At 42.3% G+C, this 23,362-nt stretch overlaps 1 protein-coding gene across 2 annotated transcripts in view; it reads right to left on the minus strand.

Annotated features, from left to right (window-relative positions):
- The window catches only part of PLCB4 (phospholipase C beta 4), a 326,177-nt gene that overhangs the window by 133,472 nt on the left and 169,343 nt on the right, over positions 1–23,362 (minus strand). The window lies entirely within an intron of this gene.

The raw sequence follows: 23,362 nt of genomic DNA on the forward strand, positions 1-23,362 counted from the left end.
GAGTGAGGGCCCAGCCTGCAGGCAGCAGCGCAGAAGTAAGGGTGGCAACACCCTACCGGGCCATCCTCACTACTGCGCTGCTGCTGGCAGCAGCTCTGGCTTCAGAGCTGGGCTCCCGGCCAGCAGCCGCCGCTCTCCAGCAGCAGCGCAGAAGTAAGGGAGCAGCACTGCAACCCCCCTGCAATAATCTTGCAACCCGCCCCACAAACTCCTTTTTGTGTCAGGACCCCTACGATTACAATACTGTGACATTTCAGATTTAAATAGCTGAAATCGTGACACGTACGATTTAAAAAATCCTATGTCTGTGAAATGGACCAAAACGGACCCTGATTTTGGTAGGGCCCTAATCATTAATCAATTTAAATACCTGCTCAAATCAATGCAAGAGTTTAATTAGCTACAGATTAATGTACACCTAAGTAACATTCATTAGCACAGCTGGTAATATATGCAAGCATTTCACTGAAAGGTAAGTGCTATAGCAGAATCACATACTAAAAGGCAAAATGCTTTTACATTTTTATTCTGGATTTTATATTTCAAAAGCCATTTACTCTACACACAAAACCAGCTCTTTTCAGCAATATTTTATACGCATCTCATATTATCTATATTTATATAAAATATGCAGGTATATTATGCAGGTAATGATTCACAGAAGAGAATCTGTAGGGGAGTATAGGGAACGGAAGGAGGTTTATCTACCACTACTGTGGATTTTTGTACAAGTTGAACGACACGTGGACTAGCAGCCACTATTAATTCAGGATGCAACTAAAACATCAGGGTACAAAGTCCATTTTAATTTACACAATGTTTTTTAAAAACCAACATAGTCTGAGCAGGATACAATACCCAAACATGCTTTACTCATATTGCATCGCTGTGCAAATAGTCCCATCACATACCATTTAATACTCTGTCAAATACTGAATTGACAGCATCTAACGTACAAATTGCTATGTCCAATTTGGCAGTGACTTGCCTGCTTACAAGTGTACTCTGGGATGCACAATATCCTGATAGTTCCAGTAAACTGGTGGGTGGGAAACTCTTGTATTCACAATAATGCATGTTGAATTAGTGTGGAAGGTTGGGAATCTCTCTGACCCAAGGGAATCAACAATTTAATTTTTTGAAACCATGTATTAGCATGGCTGCTTCTGGATTCAATCACAATATTTTATCCTATAAAAAAAATCACATATCTCATAGGTGAAAACTAGATTATAATCCGGCATTCTGTAATTTCATTGTTTTTGAAGTCAATACACCTGAGGGGAGGGATGTATTTAAAACCTTAGGGGCTGGACACTTTTTTACTCATGCTGCCTCGTACCCCATTCTGTGAGAAGCTCCAGCTGATTTAAGTAGGACTGTTTGTCGTAAAATACTACAAGCTGTGAGGAAAGATGGCAGAATCTGGCTGTTAGTCATTATCAAGGCTCCAATTTAAAATCTTTGGTCCAGACTGAGATGTAGGCACTGCGCTCCGCAAGGGGTGCTGTACAAGCACCCCCATCCCAGAAGTAATTCCAGGAGGCCTTGAGCTCAGACGTGCCCAAGACACCACTCTTCCCATGCTTCCTTCTCGCTCGCAGGTGGTCATAATATGCTGCTAGCCTGTATCAGCAGTACACTGCTTCCTAGGTGAGACAGCCAGTGAATGTATAGTGCACCAAGGCTCTGCCAATGCCCTGCCCACTCTGCAAACACCTGTTCCAGGCAGGAGGCGTCTAAGTAGCCTTATTTATTCCTGCACAACCAGATGCAAGGTCCAGGTAACCCACCCTGGATGGGTGTGTAGCCAAGTCACAATTGAGCCTACATGATACAATTTTAGTCCTGATTCTGCACTTCTTACACAGATGAAATGCCTTCTGGGAGCAGGATGAGCCCTTTGTGATTAAGGCTAACCTGTAATGGTAAGACTGTGACAAATGCAATCTGCCCTGAGTAAGAGGCAGTGCAAAGCCATACTACTCCACGAGTAGCCCAGACTCCGAGAGGCACAATTCAGTCTCTAGATTCCCCTTGCTCTAAGGAGACAATATTGTCTATGTCTGGGCTGGCTCAACTGCACACTGGCAGCCACAGTGAGGGGAGGAGAGTCAAGGCCCAGCCCATTCTACACACTTGTCTATCTATTCTCCACTCTTTTGCATGAGGGATGGAATAGTGACTCATGGAGACTGTCCTTCCATCCATGCGATGGGCTCATGAGGGGCGCCCCTTTTCCCCAATGCAGGCACACTGGGCAAGCAACAATCTTGCCTAAATGAGCATAGCGAGACGCTTATGTAAGACTTGGGAGAAGTGTTACTATAGGCTGTGTAATCAGTGTTATGGAAAACTCCTTTGCAGTGTTTGTGCATTACAGAATTCTAAACAGCAGACTAATACACTGTCAACCAGAATGAGAACACGGCTTCCATTAGGCAGAAAGAATGCTCTGAATTTCAACTTTTATTTGATTGTATCTTTAACTTCAGAACAGACATAAGTGTTCCCAAAATGAAGGACTGATATCTTCTTGCTCGCTCTTATCATAAAATTTCCTAACAAAAGAACAAACGGCCTCAAATGGCACTATTAGGAGACTTTGCCCAAGATTGTTTTCAAGAACAGATACTTCTGATAAATTTTCCACTAAAAAACTGCCTTATTATGGGGAGAAAAACAACCCTGCATTTTTATGCTATTAGTCTTTTTACCTCCTGCCTTTTGTCAAACAGTTGTTGAAATATATATCAAAATACATAGATCAACAGCCTACATGAAACCAGCCAGACCTTCTGAACATGTGAGTTCAATTTAGGTACTGTTACTATCACAAATGTAATTGGACAGTGATATATAACATCATGAACATTAATTCTCCACTTCAGCTGAAAATGCTTCCATTTGCACAAATGCGTAAAACAATGGTCACTCTATTCTCCAATAAAAAGAATTAGTGGCTATAAATAATAATATCGTTTCTTCAAAAGAGAGGACAAAGGACGGCCTTGTGAATAAAGCACAGGGCCGGGTGGTAGGGCACACGGATTCTACTTGTGCTCTTACACAAGCTTCTTCTGTGACCCTGTGCAAGTCGTCTAATCTCTCTGCACGCAGTATACCACTCCGCCATGGGAATGATGCGCACCTCAGGGGGCTGTACAAGATTTGGAGATCCTTGCATGAGAGGCACCATAGTAGTATTATTCCCTTATTATTATTTACAATTACATTTACAATTTCAGCCTCTCCCCAGTTCCATTAATGGGGAGCAGCCTTTTTTGCTCACTATCAGAAAATTGCAAATTAGAGACCCTTGTCACAGTCCAGGTTGACAGCACCAGTATACCTGCTCCATGATCCACCAAGGGCATCTACTCTAGGCTCTCAGTCATCACCTCTTTTGGGTGGAGACATGTCTGCCTCTCCCTCCTGACCAAGGTTTATTCAGGCTGCACAGTTCCCTGTCTACACTGTGATATCCCAGCAAGCCAGACTGCCTAAACAGGCCAGCATCTGCACTTAGCTTACTCTTTGAAGGCTATGAACAGCATAATTGCCAGCAGTAATAAGTTATCACACAGCTCTTTCTAAGTAAGTATATTCGTTCTTAAGGTGAAAGCATTACAGAGAAAACATTAAAAACAATAGAAGTTCCTATACATGTGCTAAAAGCTTACCTATAGGTAAAAATCAGTATTATGGGGCCTCAGCAAGGCAAAGACCTTCCAAGCATTCCCAGGAAGAACTGCCCTCCCTGGCCTTGGACAGAGGGTCCCTGTCCATTTGCTGGATCAAAAAGAATAACAGAAGTGTAGGACTGGAAGGGTCATCTAGTCCAGTCCCCTGAACTCAAGGCAGGACTGCGTAATAACTACATCACAATTTGTCTAATGCTCCCCACTGTTCTTAATTCTTGGAGGGGCTGTGGTCATTGTCCTCCATGGAATTACATGTAACCCCTGGCCTACAATACCACATCAGGCCAATGGTCCATCTAGCCCAGTATTCTGTCTTCCAACAGTGGCCAATACTCGATGCTTCAAAGGGAATTAACAGAATAGGACAATCATCAAATGATCCATCCCCCATCATCCAGTCCCAGCATCTAGCAACCAGAGGCTTAGGGGCACTTCTAGCATGGGGTTGCATCCCTGACCATCTTGGCTAATAGTCACAGATGGCCTGTCCTCCATGAACTTTTGAATCCAATTATAATTTTGGCCTCTGCAACATCCGCTGGCAATGAGTTCCATAGGGGTTGACTGTGCGTTGTGTGAAGTACTTCTTCATGTTTGTTTTAAACCTGCTGCCTATTAATTTCATTGGGTAAGCCCTGGTTTGTATGTTATGTGAAGGAGTACATAACACTTCCTTCGTCACTTTCTCCAAACCATTCATGATTTTATAGACCTCCATCACATCCCCCCTTAGTTGCCTCTTTTCAAAGCTGCATAGTCCCAGTCTTTTAAATCTCCCCTCATATGGAAGGTGTTCCATACCCCTAATAGTATTTGTTGCCCTTCTTTGTACCTCTTCCATTTCTAATATATCTTTTTCATGACAGGGTGACCAGGACTGCGCGCAATATTCAAGCTGTGGGCATACTACAGCTTTATATAGTGACAATAGGCTATTTACTGTCTTATTATCTACCCAATTCCTAATGGTTCCTAGCATTCTCTTAGTGGTTTTGACTGCCACTGCACAGTGAGCAGATGTTTTCAGAGAACATCCACATGATGCCAAGATCTCTTTCTTGAGTGGTAATAGCTAATTTAGACCCCATCATTTTGTATGTGTAGTTGGGATTATGCTTTCCAGTATGCATTACTTTGCATTTATCAACATTGAAATTCATCTGCCATCTTGATGCCCAGAGACAACATGGGTGAGGTAATACCGTGTGTGTGTGTGTGTGTGTGTGTGTGTATTTACATGTTACCCATATACCCATTTTGTGAGATCCCTTTGTTACTCTTCACAGTCTGCTTTTATCTTGAGTAATTTTGTATCATCTCCAAACTCTGCCACCTCACTGTTTACCCCTTTTTCAAGCTCATTTATGAATATGTTGAACTGCACTGGTTTCAATACAGACCCCTGAGGGACACCACTATTTACCTCTCTCCATTACAAAAACTGACCACTTATTCCTATCCTTCCCCCCCCCCCAGTCTTTTAACCAGTAACTGATGCATGAGAAGAAAAGGAGTACTTGTGGCACCTTAGAGACTAACCAATTTATTTGAGCATAAGCTTTCGTGAGCTACAGCTCACTTCATCGGATGCATACTGTGGAAAATACAGAAGATGTTTTTATACACAGAAACCATGAAAAAAATGGGTGTTTATCACTACAAAAGGTTTTCTCTCCCCCCACCCCACTCTCCTGCTGGTAATAGCTTATCTAAAGTGATCACTCTCTTTACAATGTGTATGATAATCAAGGTGGGCCATTTCCAGCACAAATCCAGGTTTTGTGCTGGAAATAGCCCACCTTGATTATCATACACATTGTAAAGAGAGTGATCACTTTAGATAAGCTGTTGCCAACAGGAGAGTGGGTTTGTGGGTGGGGTGGGGTGGGGAGAAAACCTGGATTTGTGCTGGAAATGGCCCACCTTGATTATCATACACATTGTAAGGAGAGTGATCACTTTAGATAAGCTATTACGAGCAGGAGAGTGGGGTGGGGGGAGAGAAAACCTTTTGTAGTGATAAACACCCATTTTTTCATGGTTTGTGGGTATAAAAACATCTTCTGTATTTTCCACAGTATGCATCCGATGAAGTGAGCTGTAGCTCACGAAAGCTTATGCTAAAATAAATTGGTTAGTCTCTAAGGTGCCACAAGTACTCCTTTTCTTTTTGCGAATACAGACTAACACGGCTGTTACTCTGAAACCTGATCCATGAGAGGACCTTCCCTCGTATCCCTTGGCTGCTTACTTTGCTTAAAAGCCTTAGGTGAGGGAGCTTATCAAAGACTTTCTGCAAGTCCAAGTACACTATATCCACTGGATCACCCTTGTCCACATGGTTGTTGATCCCCTTCAAAAATGATACTAGACTGGTGAGACATGACTTCCCTTTACAAAAGCCCTGTTGACACTTCCCCAACAAATCATGTTCATCTATGTGTCTGATAATTCTGTTATTTACTATAGTTTCAACCAAATTTACCTTGTACTGAAGTTAGGCTTATCAGGACTTGCCAGGACTGCCCCTGGAGCCTTTTTAAAAAATTGGCATCACATTAGATATTCTCCAGTCATCTGGTACAGAAGCTGATTTAAGCAATAGGTTATACACCACAGTGAGCAGTTCTGCAATTTCATATTTGAGTGCCTTCAGAACTCTTGGTGAATATCATCTGGTTGTGGTGACTTATTCCTGTTTAGTTTATCAATTTGTTCCAAAAACTCCTCTACTGTCACCTTAATCTGGGACAGTTGCTCAGATTTGTCACCTACAAAGAATGGCTCAAGGATAGGAATCTCCCTCATGTCCTCTGCACTTGAAGACTAATGCAAAGAACTCATACAGCTTCTCCGCAATGGCCTTTTCTTCCTGTAGCACCTCAATCATCCAGTGGTCCCACAGATTATTTGGCAGGCTTCCTACTTCCAACGTACTTTTAAAAAACTGCTGTTACTTTTTGTCTTTTGCTACTTGCTCTTTTGGCCTGCCTAATTACTCTTTTACAATTGACTTGCCAGAGTTTATGCTCCTTTCTATAAACTTAATACAGTAAGATCCCCCAAAGATATTGCAGAAAATTGCCATATCTGTCACACCCCTTTTATCAATAATATGAAAATCACATCCAGTGCAGCTTACAGACTAAGAAAACTCGGCATTCATTGTAACTTCAAAACTATACACAATGAGTTTCAGAAAATTGTTTTCAAAACAAGCAAGGCTTGATTTTGTTAACAGTATAGTATAAAACTACAACCAAGCTGGAGTCATTTAGGTATTTAATTTCTGTTACTGACTTGTAGATTGCTGCTCATGGTAACAACTAGGAGCATATTTATAGAAGTTAAAAGAAATAACATATGTAAATCTACCCACAGTGTGTAGCGTAAGTAACACACCAGCTGCTATCAGCAAACTTGTTGTCATTTTGTCTGCAAGAAACAACCAAAACACAAAATATAAAATAAAAGGCAAAGAAAATAAACAGAACTGAATACATATGTTTTGCATTGTGCTCTGATACCCACTAGATCAGAGCTCTGGCAAACCACAAAAGGGAGTGGAGTCCAGAGCTCTCCACTTAGAAATCCTGGCGTTGGTCCTAGAAAGCTAACTCAGGAACCAGCCACAAGAGCTTCCCAAATGACTGTAACCCCCCTGATGGGTTATATTACAGGCTTCATATTAGGGTGACCATCTGCATTGCAATGAACTAAAGGGCAACTGGATGCAAAGTACAGGATAGTGCTTATTTTTAAAGGAATCTCATCCCGTGCCCTCTCACTGTTTTATTCATGATACAAGATCTTACAGCGGTATCACACAGTATGATCCTTGCATAACAAGCCAAAGCTTTTTAGAAGCAGGGAGGTAGGCACCAGATAAAGGCTGTCACTCAAAATACAGGCCAGGTGATTCTCCCCAAAATATATGCTGCCAGGAGCTCAAGTCGCTATGGGTGCAGGCTGCTCTATTCTGTGTTCTGTATCATGAGACATGAAACCCTGCTCTTAGGGACTGCGAGGAAGAATATTGTTCCACTATCAGACTATCAATGGGCTGGGAAGACCGTTTTACAATTTCTTATCCTCCACCAGTGACATAGAGACCCTTAAATGCCCTCTCCATAGATTCACAGATTGTTACGCCCACAAAGTCTATTATGGTAAGTTAGTCTGACCTCCTGCATAACATAAACCAGAAAATTTCGCCCAGTGATTCTTGCAATGAGCCCAGTAGCTTCTGGTTGAACTAAAGCATGTCTTTTAGAAAGACACTCAGTCTTGCTATAAGACTTACAGTAAAGGAGAATTTACCACCTCACCAGACAAGCAGTTCCAATGATTAACTATCCTTACTAGTTAATATGTGCATCTTATTTCCATTTGATCTTTGCTGTGTTCAGCTTCCAGCCCTTGAATGATAGCTCTATTAAAGAGAGTTCTGTAGTGTCTGATATTTTCTCCCCATTTAGGTACTTGCACTACATGATCAAGTTGTCTTGTAACTTCCTCATAGATCAACTAAACAAATTGACCGCTTTAGTCTCTTGCTGTAAGGCATATTTTTCAGGCTACAAATCTTTCTTGTAAAAATTCCCTGACCCCTCTCAAGACTTTTAACAACAAGTTTAAAGTGTGGAGACCAGAATTGGACAGAGTCTTTCAGTAATGGTCTCCCTATTGCTGTATCACCTCCCGTCACCTGCTCAATGCACCTCTTTTAATATATCCACGTAACATGTGGGGTATTTATGGCGACATCTACACTATGATCGCGGGCTGTGATTCCTAGCTCGTGTATATGTATCTGTGCTGACTTGATGAGCATTAGCACGAGTATAAATAGCAGCGTAGCCATGTTAGCATGGACAGAAGTGGTGGCATGGCCTAGCTGTGCTGAGTATACACCCGTGAGGTTCAGGTGGGTTTGTACTTGACCCACTGCCTCTGCTACCGTGGCTACACTACTATTTATACTCCTGCTAGCAAAATGAGTATGTGTGTGGCAATTGGGAATCACACCCTTGCTCATTGTGTAGACATAGCCTATAATGACCCCTAAGTTCTTCTCAGAGTTGCCGCTTTTCAAAATATAGTTCCCTTTCTTCTAAGTAGGGGCTATAGTCTTTCTTCCTATTTGTATGACCTTGCATGAATCCCAGCCGATCAAAGAGATCCAGATCTCTGTGTTAGTGACTTGTCCTTGTTGTTATTTAACACCGCACCGATCTCCCCATCAGCGCCACTCCCTATCAGGTCAATAATGTTTACAGATGACCTGTGATAGAGGAAGAGTGAGTAGAAGATGGCTAGAATACCAGTAGTGGAAGTCAGACTGATTACAACAAATAAGATTTTTAAGCCATATACTGTGGCAGCTGCGCAGGAGGTGAAGAAATAGTTCTTTGCCTCAACAAAAGCTTTACTTGGTCTCAACAAACCTCTCACTGCTCCCATAATCCTCCTCTTCCTCCTAAACTTCACAGCCTTAACATTTACCAAAGAGATAAATGCACCCCCTTAGACCTCGTTTTTAAATACCTGATTTCTCCCAATCAGTTCCTGAGTAGTTCAAATTATTATAAATGAACTATAAATATACAATTTCACCGTGATGTTCCAACATTTTATTTGATTGCATATATATTCATCACGATTAGTATTAAGAACTATACATTAAGACATTTAATAACAATCCAAACCTCTGAGACTTGACTGAGAGAATTAGGGAATTTAGGAACTAGCTCTACAGGCAGCCAAAGGGTATTTTCAAGGACTTCAAACACCCATCCTGAAACAAAATACAGCAGTTTAAAAAAAAAAGATTAAAATAAAATTCTCTCACTTTATTTTTAATAAAAATGTTTTCTGAGTAAATGAGTACAGCACCATTGCATACCTTTCGCACCTACAGGAAAAGCATTCAAATAAAATACATACTGGGATTCGATCAGTGCCGGTAGGGACACAACTAGAGTCACCTTCACAAACTCTGCAGTCAAATGCCTCTTGGGCTATCTTCCAGGGCTGTAACCAGGGCAGGGCAAGGCAAGCAGCTGCCCAGGGCTCAAAGCTGTGAGAGTGGAAAAATGGGGCAGACTGTGGGGGGCATGCAGGGTCACCTGCCCCCCCTAGATTTCTGCCTTCCATTTTGCACGGAGGTTTTCAAACTGTGGGGTGCACCCCTCTAGCCAGCGGATTGGAAGCTGGTGGGAGACACCCGGCCTGCTCAGGCTACTGGCTCACTGCCCTGTGGGATCCGGGGTGCTGGCTGGCTGCCTAGCAGCCCTCCCAGCCCTGTTCCCTGAGCCAGGCTACCTCTGCGCACCTGTGTGCTTCCCAGACAGCCTGGATGTGCAGAGGCAGCCTGGCTCGGGGAGCAGGGCAGGAAGGGCTTCACTGGCAGCCAGCCAATGCCCGTCTCCAAGAGTGCAGAGAGCCAGGGGCCTGAGCAGGCCGGGCAGCTGACACCAGCTTCCGATCCGTTAGCTCCTGGCAAGAGGTGATGGTTTTCAAACGGGGAGGCACGCCCCACATTTGGAAAACCTCTATACTAAATGGGAGGCAGAAATCTGGCGGGGGGCACATGACCCCGCATGTCCCGTCCCCCCCCACCATGCGTCAAATGTGCTCGCTTGCCCCAGGCGCTAAGATGCCTAACTATGGTTTTACTATCTCCCTCCCTTTTAAGACTCATTTATCCCCGATGCCACACTCTGGGCCATAGGAAATAAAGCACCTCTTGATTTACCTCAGGAGCACTTACAAGCTTCAGTCAAAAACAAAACAAAGAAACCATCTTCAAAACAGCAGTATCAGACTTTTGTTTTCCTCTATAATAAACTTCACTGCAATAATCATGAAATCAATTGCAAAAATCCTGACCTTTTCTTTCTTTGGCCACAAAAGGCAAGGCAGAACTGTACCAGAGGAGGAAAGGTTTTAGTTAATATAAAACACACACTGTCCACCTTTGGGGAGTGGGGCAATATTCTACATTAATTCCACAGGCCACGCTTAAGTGTCGGAGGGGACTCCTTAGGGCTCCTGTGAGCCTCTGGTCAATATTGTGCCACCCAATCTGAAAGGAAGGCTGGCAGGATTCCTAATGAACCTCACCCCCTCTCCGGACACAGTTAAATCACATTTTCTAGATGTGGCTTATCCCTGTTCATCTATCATAACAATACTACTGAAAATTCTTATTTATCTTTGGAATAAGCATTTATGGAGGCGGCTCACTCCCATAAGCTTGTCATCCCATGCCTGCCTCTTCAAATCACACGAGCTAAACTCTGTGCTATACCATCAATATACTCAATTAAGGGTGTATCTACACTGTCATGTAAGCCCAGGGTATGAACTCAGGCTCAAGCCTGACCCCTGTTTCCATCTAAACATAAATCGTGATAAAACCAGGGCTTGGATCCAAAGTCCCAGGAGCACATGGGGTGGAAGGTCCGGGGCTGAGTCAAGCCAGGATTCAGGGTTCAAGCCCTAGTGTTTTGCACTGTAGATGAAGTCCTACTGGACTTGTGCACTTGGAGACTGACCAAAGTATTCCTTAATCTCACGGGTCAACTTTCTTTGTCATTTGCACAAAGCTTGGTGGGCAGTCAAGTTTTCCCACGCTGCACCATGAACGAAGGGCTAGAGCAGCCAGATTTTGGGAGGGTGCTAGGAAGTTTGGAATACAGGTAGTTGGACTTGGCCCCACATAATGCAGCGTAGAAGCTGGAGCCCCAAGCTGGGATCTAAGATTCAATAATTCCTGACCTGGAGTTACAAATGAGCGTAGATGCTCAAGCCCTCAGTCAAACAACACAGAGTCTGTTAACTCAATTTCTACTAACCCGGGGCTTACATTGCAGTGTTGACATACCCATAGTTTTCAGGAAAAAATTATAGACATCTCTAGAAAACTATAGCTTAATTCAGTCTTGTTTCCCCAGTGGCATTTCTTTATTCCTTTGTTAAGCATTTTTCATTTATTTTGGAAAACAAATGATTATATTCCTTACGTCTGCACCTCTCTCCAAGCACACACAGCTTTCCTCTCCCTACTCTTTGGGTAAACAAGGCTCTCACAGACAACATCCCCAATCCTGCAGTCGGGTCTATGCAGACAGACCCTTACATTACATAAAGTCCCACTGAAGTCAATGGGGCTCTGTGCACATGCTGCAGTCTACCTGAGTAAATTCCACTGCAGGATCATGGCCTAAAGGGGGAAAATATTTGTGCAAGCCTCTCACTAAAATGGCGGCACATCAATGCAACTCCTGTAAACATTTCTCGCTCCTTTCTTATTGAGGCCCATTATTTAGTCAGGCTGTAAATGCACCTTGCTAGGCAAATATTGCAACCATTGCTAGATCTTTATAGGAAGAAAGCGCTCATATTTTTGTATAATCATATTTTAAAGTCAAGTTTATTTGAGCCTTAAATATACCAATATGATAAAACGGGGGGTGAGTGGGTGGAGAGAGTTCAGAATGTAGTTTCTATACTGGAACTTAGAACTCTGAGTATATTGTACTAACCATGAGCGGCTTTTATGTGAGCCCTGTGTTATAAGTGATGGTGAGAATCACATGGCTGAATTTTGAGAGCCCTTTCAGAATCATAATACATTTTCAAGATTTCAAAGCACTATCCAGGCTCTCTTGTAGCAATTACAGTCAAATAATTGCCTCTTTCATAAATGTGCCCTTTCATCAGGTTATTTTTAAATTTGCTTGCTCCCGTAGCTAATGGAAGCGATGAAAAACATTGCTCCCAGGAACAAGGTCCAGAACACCAGATGATTTAGCAAAGCTCTGATACTTGAGCATGTATGACTCCCCAGTGGTCATTTTATTTTCCATTTTGTTTTAATGGCTGCCCATAAACACAAGGAGGTAAATTGCAGACAGAGAGACGCCCACTTTAAATTAAGCTCTTTGTTAGTATTCTGAACAAGTTCACTGAGACTATCCCTAGTAGAGCTTATCTGCACTTGGAAATGTATCGATCCTTGACAATAGGCATTGCCAACCATGGGCCTCTCACATGGTGCTAAACATGGATTGTCCTGTCTAAGTTTGTGGTTTGACCTATGGTTCCATTGCCCCTGTTTCTGACAACTGTTCTCAGCAACAGGTACATTTCCTATTGTAGACAGAGTTTAAGAGTGGGCCACAGGTCAAGTATGGGTTGTCAGCTCTGTTACCATCAGGCAATTCCTGCTGTTTGGCCAGCCACCTTATCCAACCTATGTCTCTCACTGCCTGATATTGGAGAGGCCAACCCATTGGCACACACTTCTAGATCCTGACTGAGCCATTCCACCTGTGAACAGATCTGTAAGCAAAGAAACAGGTAGTCTTCAAAATGGTTAACAGGAATTTGTAACAGTATAATAATGGAATGTTTTGCGAATTAAAAAGAATATTTCAAACACATATTATATTAATTTTTTTTAAACCCAGATGATTCACCTGGGGCCAAATCCTGACAAAGTTCCATCATTTTTACCAAGTTCAGTGACTTCCTTGGGAGTTGCTGAACAAGGAATAAAAGGGAAACACAGAAGGAAGACCAAGGAGTTGGCCCTTGAACGCTAAGGGTCAAAACGTTCAAAATATAGCTCATGCGAATACTCCCACTGAAGCGTTTGCTGGATCACTGTACACACTGGAATTGTTCTGAATTTGTAGCTCACTTAAACCACTGCAGCGGCACGGCTTCACTGTAGACACTCACTACCGCAAGAGGAAGGGTTCTCCCATCACTGTATTTAATCCCAGCTCCCCAAGAGGTGACGGCTGAGTCAACGGAAGAATTCTTCCATCAACCTAGCGCTGTCTAGGATTTTAAACACCCCAGGTACCCAGCATAGCGTAGACATAACCTAAGGTGGTGAGTGCCACAGAAGCATCAGTGAACACAAAGTAAATACATTCTGAACGATCATTCAACCAGTTTGTAACTTTGTGTTGGGGCAGACGTCAATGGGATTTGCTTTATTTCTTAGAAATTATGCCCTTTTCTACAGTGTGGTATAGAAAGATAATAATCAGGGTTGATTATTAGCAATAATCTTGAGAAAGAGTTCAACTGTACTAATACCACCTAGGCACCAATAAAAGAACAGAAAACTTCAACATGTTGATGTTAAACACCCACCAATTGGAGACTTCTCTATGAAATGGAGAAACTCTGCCACAACTTTTTTTTTTTAAATTGAATATAGCGAAACTACGTCTCAGCAGTGCTAAAGCCTGACCATTTAGATCTCCCTCTTTCATCACAGTGACGCATGCTAAATGTTGGAATGGTAACTAAATCGTTTAAGACATGGATTTCTAATTAGTCCTAAAATGATCAACTCTACTTTTACCTGAAGTCAGTCACTTCAATAACTGAAATGTTTTTAATTAGTGCTGCTTTCACACAACCTCAATTAGAATTTTCCCCAAAAGGACCTATAAAAACATAAATGTATACCTACACTGAATACACAGAACTTAAAAATTAACTGGGCCATATTCTGTTCTAATGGCTTGATCCAAAGCGCCCTCAAGTCAATTGGAATCTTTCCACTGACATCTGTGGGTTTTGGGTCAGGCCCTACGTTACTCTGTTTTGTATCTACAGCAGGGGTGGCCAACCTGAGCCAAAGAAGGAGCCAGAATTTACCAATGTACGTTGCCAATAATACGTCAGCAGCCCCCCCCCCCAGCATCTCCCACCCACCAGCAGCCCCACCAATCAGTGCCTTCCCCTCCATCCCCGTACCTCCTGATCAGCTGTTTCATGGTGTGCAGGAGGCTTGGGGACGGGAGGGGGGAGAAGGGGAAGGAGACAGGACATGGCAGGCTCAGGGGTGGGCGTGGAAAGGGATGGCAGGACAGGGCCTATGGCAGAGGCAGGGGTTGAACAGTGAGCACCCACACACACACTGGAAAGTTGACACCCGTAGCTCCAGCCCCGGAGTCGGTGCCTACACAAGGAGCCACATCTTAATTTCTGAAGAGCCGCATGTTGCTCTGGAGCCACAGGTGGCCACCCCTGATCTAGAGTAAACCCATTAGCTTCAACTGGCGGTTGAAATCAGAATTTAGGTCAGTGCAATTTGAAATTTCTGCTAAAATCTAAAATAATGATGTTCTGGGATTTTTAATGGTATATTTCCAGAAAAAAACAACAAAAATGGTTTGTCACAGGAAAAAAAAAAAAAGACAGCAGAAAAAGTTACTCACAATACATATAGTAATTCCAATTTCCTGTAACTTCGAGTACCATAAAGGCTGATTTACATAAAGAATCATAATCACAGAACTAGACTCACCCAACTGCAGTATATTACCAATCCTAATCATTCAAAAATCATGGGTCAGACTCAAAACTTTAGATTCCTTTTATTTACCTTCTGGGGCAAGAGCATTTATGGTTCACATTTTCTAGCTTTTCTCGGCAGCCAGGAGGTCTAAAAACTTAATTTAAAAAAAAAAGGCAGATGATATTTCCATATAACATGACTCCAGGAGCTGGGATTTTAATAAAAAACACTAAATATCACAAGACTTGTGATAAACTGCAAGTGTTGGCAATGCTGCAACTGATTACATCAACGAAGGAAGTAATGAAAGCAAAAAGAGCCACATTAATCTCAATTCTGTTGAAAACAGGAAAGATCTGATATTTGCGAAATGAGTAAGAATCCTGACATCCTTCCTGAGACAAGACCTCCATTGACAACTGAGATCAGTTAAAGTCATACTTGAGAAAAGACTTCAGGAGTTGACACACAAGTTGTGTATAGAGATTAATATTCTAATTCATCAAAAAAGTATAATTAACACCTCAGAGTTGGATCTTGTTTCTTTAAAAACAAATGATTCAGTGTCCCTCTAATGCTAACTTTCTCTTTTAGCTGTAAGAGAGCAAGGGGACTTTATTTTATATAGTATTAAAATAAGAACGTACCTTTTCCAATTACATCTCGGGCTTAACTTAACGCTCCCAGGATCTATTAATGGCATGTAGAATTAAATTGTCTAAGAATGTGGATGATGCTGTAGTTTTATCTCCAGCTAGGCTGTGAGTAGTGTTAGAAGACATTTAGTATTTATTTTTGATTATGATGGTGCCAAGCATGGCATTTCCTGGAAGCCAACTCCCCAGGTAGTAATGAAGAATGAGTTAGAATTTGATGAAGGCAATGGTTTGTATAATGGTTGCCTGGGATCTTTTTGTAATTACTATAGCATGTGTTATATGTACTCCATATATCTTCATTGAAGAAGTAGTGGCTTCTATTAAATGTAATGACTTCACCCTGTGGCTGTCAATTGAGGGCAGCTTCAAAAGAAGGACTGCTTCTATTAACAAAAAATACTTACCACTTCTAAAGCATGTAAACCATTTTCAAAAGGAGGTAACACTGACCTCCTGATGAGCTAGGCAACTCCTGTCATTTCGTCAATGAGCGTGATGAATTTTACAGCAGAATCAGAACAGATATTATGTAACGGAATAGTTAGTGTTTTATTTCCATTGTTTTGAATGTATAATTGGAATACATAACAGATTTTTTTAAACCTGTAAATATTTGTTGATCCATCTTGTATATACCACTTTCAAACAATTGTATTAATTACATGCATCATCTTACAGAAGCATTAATCAAATTACATCAAAGATTTTGGCACTTAGGACTTTGATGGCAGTGGAAGATTTTGAGGAGAAATAAGACAAAATCTAATTTCTCCTCTAAATCTTCCACAGCAATCAAATATACACAGAATAATGTTAGAGTGGACATATAGCAGATATTTTTCTGAGTAGTAGGTGACAAGTATTTTATATAAGAAGCCAGCTTGGGCCAAAAATAAATAAAAATAGGTAAATAACTACTATTTACCGATAAACAAGGGGGGATATGAGGACAGGTTGCTCCAGATTTCTATATATGAGATGCAGATACCATACATCATTTACACAGAGTAATTTCTGCAAAATCAGAATCTCTTTCCAAAGGTAGAGAGTGTGTGCCAGTTAACCAGGCACATTGCCTACACCCAGAATGCTTAGTTTCTTCACTACCGAGCCATTAGTTCTAGTGTCTTCATGTTGGTATGAAAGACCATCACTCCCCCCATACAGTGGGCAAAGTCAGTGTTTACTTACGTCTGGAGTAGGTCCACTCAAGAATGATGACCACTATATTGGTGCAATACTGTTCTAATTTCACAGAAGGACTAGGGTAAAACAAAATATTTAGAGAAAACAGCAGCTCATGGGATGTTATAGGTCATACATATTCCACATAATTTATACCTGTGAATGGCAGTAATGGCTAAAAAAGAATCAGGAGTTTCTTTCGCATACTAACAGATGATAGAGGGATGAAATTTGTCTACATTTTCAATTAGTTGGTCTAGGGAGGTTACAGAGACATTTTGATTTCTGAACACTTATTATCCCATTACTGTGGCCAAGTACAATGCAATTCCTTGTTGATTTAGGTGGCCAGATTGCTGGGTTTTGCAGACTTTAGAGTGGCTCTGCCATCTTGACTGGTCTTCCATGAGCTGCTTCCGCACTTTTAGAGCTGTGTGATTTGTCTACACCTCAGTTAAAACACACACAGCTAGCCCAAGTCAGCTAACTCCGACTTGCGGGGCTCAGGCTGTGGGGTGTAGATGTCCGGAATAGGGCAGTGTAGACATTCGGGACATCCAGACCAAGTCCGAACATCTATGCTGCAGTTTTATAGCCCTGCAGCCCACACCCCATGAGCATGAGTCAGCTAACATGGGCCAGCCATGGGCATTTTACTGGACTGACGATATAACCACAGACAGCTGCATTTTAGCCATTAGGAAAAGAGTTTTGGGATCCTCTGAGATGAAAAGAGATGTAAGAGAGAATTTACTAATTACAAACGATGTGACTTAAAGAAAGGCAATGAAAACTTCCTAAAGGAATGATATGATGGTTATTTTACTTTAGTTTTTATTTTAAATGCCAATAAATTACTTTTTAAAATAGCAATAACTAATAAATGTGTAAATGTATATTAAAACGAAATAAAATGCACAAACAAGCCACCCCATATACAAATGCTTTGGGAGCATTCTCTTCTCTTTCCAAAGAGCTATCTAAACCCAGATCTAACATTATTAAAATGTAAGGAAAGGGCAAGATCACATCTCTTTAATATCTTTTAAATCTGTGTGTGTTTGTAGTAACCCCTTGTACGGCTAGATGTATTAGCTCAAGCCAAACTTTATTAAAGTTTTGTCATGACTTAATATTAGCTTGTTAAAAAGATACAGACATTTTAAAAAAAACTAATAAGCTGTGGAAAAGAGAGGTTCAACTTGTCAAACTAAAACCAGGAAAATAACATTATAATATATGGACACAATTCTGACTTCAGTTTTGCCACTGACTTCTGCGAGAGCAGGATTGGGCCAATTAAACATTGTTCTGCTTAAGATTCAGATATATAATCACAATGGCTTTTTAAATGGTTCATCTCTTATTAATATTCTTATTCTTTCAAAGATTCAAGATCAGTGGTCCAGTATCTACTAGTGTCAATGAACTAAATTAGTGCCTTGATCATTCTTTTTCTTTCACTTTATACATATTCCTGAGAACAGCACAAGACGGAGACTAATTTGGGGAGTTACAAACTCCCTCATCTCCCTTATTCAGTGTATTCCTCCTTCCTTCCCCCCATCCAGTTTCCTCTTTTTCTCTCTCTTATATTCCCTTTTTATCGTGCTCAATTCAGAGTGAAAGGCCTTTGGGGTAATGACAAACAGGCTTAACTCTTATGCCTAGCACAGCTGGGAGAGAGAGGGTAAAAGTGTCTGGAAAGCCGTGTCTACACAATGCTGTAGCTATGCCTCTGAAGCACCATGGCATGGACTCTTCTTACAGCAACAGACAGGGTTTTTCCATCGACCAAGCTTCATTTATACCGGGGCTCAGGTCAGCATAGCTAAGGCCTTCAGGGGGGTGGATTTTCTATACCTTGAGCAACGTAGCTATGTTGACCTACCTTGTAAAGTGTAGAACAGTCCTAAATCACCTTTTTGCTTCCCCCAATCTCAGGCCAAGCCCTCAGATTGAGCCAGAGCAGCCTGAAGAATTCTCCAACCTGGCCTGCCTTCTAATGGCCTGCTAGGTGGATTGTGGCTAGGCAAAGGGACCTTAGCAGCCTCAGAGTCTTTATTTGCTGTGTGATGCACCACACACCCGCATGGCACTGGTTATATCAGGGTTTACACAGAACAAAAATGAGAAATAGGTAGAAAACATTTCCAGTGAGGGCTCCCGGCACCATATCCTGATTAATGGCGGAAACATAACAACACCTAACACTCATATAGCAGTACATCGTTGAAAGCACTGTACGAACAATGCCGCTGTGAGCTCAGTAAGCGTTCTCTCTACTGACCGCATATAAACCCTCAGATGCTACACTACTGAGCTTGGTATAAATGCCCAGCAAGAGAATTATCCCAAATTCATGCCAAGAAAAGCTTTGCACCGCCAAACGCCATCGTGTACTTTGTGTATGCAATGTTTTATAGATAAGTAATCTTTAAAATTATATGAACATTTTTGAACTTTTATCTTGCTACAATTCTTTTTTTAATCTCTCCATCTGTAAAGCTGGTTTTCATTACTAGCTGTCAGGAGAGTACAGGGTGGATGGCCTTCTGGCTCCATGGACATCAGGAACAGGGTGGATGGACATCTGGCTCCATGGACATCTGGGTAACAGCTCCTGTTTGGCAGTCTTCCTGTGTGACTTTGGCAAGTCACTTCATTTCTCTGTGACTAAGGTTTCCTATCTGTAAATCGAAGATAATACTACTTGCCCTAATCATTAGCTCTGAAATCCTTGGATGGAAGCTGCTATGGAACTAGAAACTATTATGATGATAGGTCTCTAAGCACCAGAAAATTTGGGTGCTAACATGTTTATTAAAATAAGTAATTTTTCCCAATAAGAGGGTGCCACAATTTTCAAGTCAAAGATGTCACGAGCAGTCAAGGCTAAAACTGAATGCTGTAGAACACGGAGGAATCCTAGCTTTCTTGTAGAATACAGCACCTGTTTCTAGATATGTCTGGTCATGAGTATTGGACTTCAAAACTGTTACAGGTTCAGGAGGGGCTGAACTTCAGTCCAATGTTCCTTTGAAGCTTTGCTTTTACACGGCCCATACTTGGATGTGGGAGAACAAACATTTTTGGATAGTTGGGTTTGGGGGGGGTGGGGGGGTTCTTTTTTCATGGCCGTTGGGAAATTGACCAGAGGTTTCTGAGTTTGAGAAGCAATACCAATAAAGAGTGAGATAACCAGGACAAGATGTCTCAGAGACAGTAGCAGAACGGATTCTGTATGAAGGGTGGGGAGGTGGGGAAGAGAGAGAGAGAGAGAATGTGGGCAAGGGTGGAGTCACAGATTTGCAGTCATCACCACAGATATAAACAGATGATGCCATGAGACTTGATAATCCGTCCCAGCAGCAAGGGAAAGGAAACATTTTGCCATTGCTAGTGGCAGAATTTCCCCAAGTGTTCTGTGGGGCCTACTTAGTGATTCCTTTGCCTACCCCTCCCCTCACAGCCTCCCACCAAGGTTGTTCAGGCCTGGAGAGAGTCACTCCACAAGCACAGCTCCCATTAAAACTCAATGACTGTCAGATGCAGAGTGCTCTCCGGTCCTGAAATTAAAACAAAAAGGGCAAGATAACATATTCCTCTAACTGCAGCTCTGTTCCAGCTACCACCAAACCTTTGAGGAATAGTTATTAGCACTACATTTAACGAAAGTTTCAGCTCAGTCAGATTTTCCCTTTCAAAATCTGCAGCTGGTCAATTAGTCCAGATCTGACTATTTTCTTCCCGTCACACTGTGACATACCAGGGTGCAACCCAGGCTAACGAGTAGTTGTGTCACCCCTGCCCTGTATCCTGGGATACCCTTTACAAAGTCTTGCTGCTCACAAACAGCCTCCAGCACGTAACCCACTCTCAGCTACGTCTGTGTGTGCTGCAGCCAGCCAGCCACGCCTTGGCTGTTACCAGCCGTGGTTATACTGCAGGGTGACCCCAGCACAGCCCCAGTCTTAGATTCCACCCCCACCCCCACAAAGGTATGTCCTGTACTGCCCAGCCCTCTCCTGGACAGTGCGGATATACTGAGTCCATTATCCCTTTAAGGGAATAACATATCCACAACTTGTTACTCCAAATCGAGTTACCCAGACACTTCAACTCGAACACACTGGATTAGATAAAACAGTAAAACAAGTTTATTAACTATAAAGAGAGAGATTTTGAGTGAGTACAAGCCATGAGGCATAAAAGCCAGAAATGGTCACAAGAAAAATAAAGATAAGACCTTTACAAATGCCCACCATAACAAACGAAGGCCTTGTCTGCACTACACACTTTTGCAGACAGAAGTCGGCTTTGGTTGACCAAACAGTGGAGGCGTACGCAGTGAAATGCTCCTCCGGCTGATGTAACTCCCTTGCTGCTATGTTAAGAAATAAAAGCTGCTGCCTGGGCTCCCGACTGGGAGTCCTACTGTCCCTGGGGTCCTGTCCCCTCACCAGGAGCATGGCAGCTGAGTGGACTCCGGGTGCGGATCTACCCGCCAGAGGTGAGAAGCCCAGCGCAGCTGCCCACGTCCTCCCGGCTGGGAGTGCAGAATCAAGAAATAGTGTGTACGGTGTGAATACAGGGGTGTATTCTGTCACATACATACACATTATACAAATTGGACTATCTAATGTAATAATCATGTCTAGACTATTTCTTGTCTCAAAGCTTACAACCCCCATTTCTTTGCCCTTGGCTAACAATCCCCTTCCTTTCTCCTTTGCTTAGTGAACAGCAACAAGATAATGTGGCGCGACTGTGTTATTCTAGAACACACTTTCTGTATACTGAAAATGCACTTCTGATATCTTTATAAATCCGCTGGGATTCTCCAGCTAGCTGCCTGCAGGGAAGCGTGAAGAGTGCATACCTCCTGAACTGCACGCTGCACTGTGCTGCTTTCAGAGGGAAAACCTTCTCCATTAGTAAGAAAGAAAGGACTCAAAGATCCAAAAGAACTAATCATAAAAGTGTGAGGACTGCAAAGGAAAACAAAGAGAAAGATCACCCCTCACAGCTCAGTGAACATGAAAGGTAGCATAGCAATGCAGCCTGGGAAATCTTTGTTAAGGTCAGTAAAGAACAGGAAGCTATTTTATAACAGGGCACATACACGAAGGCAGGGCAAGAGATCTCTGGGGGTGGGTAAGAAAAAGTGTTGTCAGGCATGAAGTGGTATCTTCAATGCATCATAATCCACAGTTGCCCTAACAGGATTTTCATTCTCGATCAGTTGCTTTTTTGGTAAGAGGAAATCTCTGATATGATTACAATGATGATAACCTTAGATGGAAAAACACACATTCTATACTAAAAATAACTGAACGAAGCCTTATTGTGTTACAGTGAAAACTAACCCAGCTTCACTGATGCACGCCCGCCAGTTCTCTCGCTTTGTCCTCTGCAAGTCTGGAGGCTGTTGTGATTAAGGATTATGTGCTACCGGGTATTTGACCGTGTGCTTTTGTGCCTCAAATTCAGCTGCATGCCATGACACTGGCTAACTGCGAAGAAATACATCCCTGAAAATGGAAGCAAACCTGAATATAATTCCCACTGACTTCAGTGGGAGTTCTACCTGAAGAGAGCACAGGAATGCCTTCCCAGTAGTTTGTGAGTGTTACAAGGCTACAGTTCCTTTTTCTTCACATGTTTTTTATATATACATATATATATTCACTTTGGATGTCCCACATCCCCTTGAAGTCTGAGCTGGCCTTCACACTTTAGAATAATTTTTTTATTTGTCCCATACCCCAAAAACTTTACTGACTCCTGTCCAGCATGATCACACCATTATGCACATGGCCAGCTTGAGGCCTGAGCAAGGTGAGTCATAAATTAATCATTTTCTAGAAAAAGGGGGAGAAATTGGGAGGATCTGAGGAAAGGCTCTTTTGGCCCCCACCAGCCTTGGGCTTCTGCAGAAGTCGATCACAACTACATGTGTTGAGGGTTGATTGGTGGGAAGGATGGTAAAGCAGTTAGGCCGCTAGCCTACTGTACTCAGGAGTCCTGGGTTCAACACTCTGCTTAGCCACAGACTTCTTGTGTGTTGCTGGGCAAGGCACATAGCCTCAATTCCTCATCTGTAAAATGGGGGCGGTGGAATTTTCCTACCGCAGAGGGGTGTCAGATATTACATATAAGAACCTTAGATAGAGAAACGCCAGTGGGTTTGTTTTTTGCCTTTTTTTTTTTTTTTTTTTTTTTTTTTTTTTAAAGTTTTTCAAGTTGGGAGTAAGGGCTGGAAAAGGGTTTTGTATTGTTTATGGTGAATTTTACCACTAAATACTGCATTTCAAGTCAAGCTTCAATAACTCTTCCCTATTGCAAGAGCCCAATCCTGCAGCCTTTGTGGGGCGGGGGGGGGAGGAGAGGGAAGAGGACTTGGCCAATGGGACAAATGCCCATTTTTGCCAAAAAAGTCAGGATGGGGGCTCAGTTGAACGGTGATACCAGTTGGCTCCGGC

Source organism: Lepidochelys olivacea (assembly GCF_965140295.1).
Source record: "Lepidochelys olivacea isolate rLepOli2 genome assembly, chromosome: 3".
Lineage (NCBI taxonomy): Eukaryota > Metazoa > Chordata > Testudines > Cheloniidae > Lepidochelys > Lepidochelys olivacea.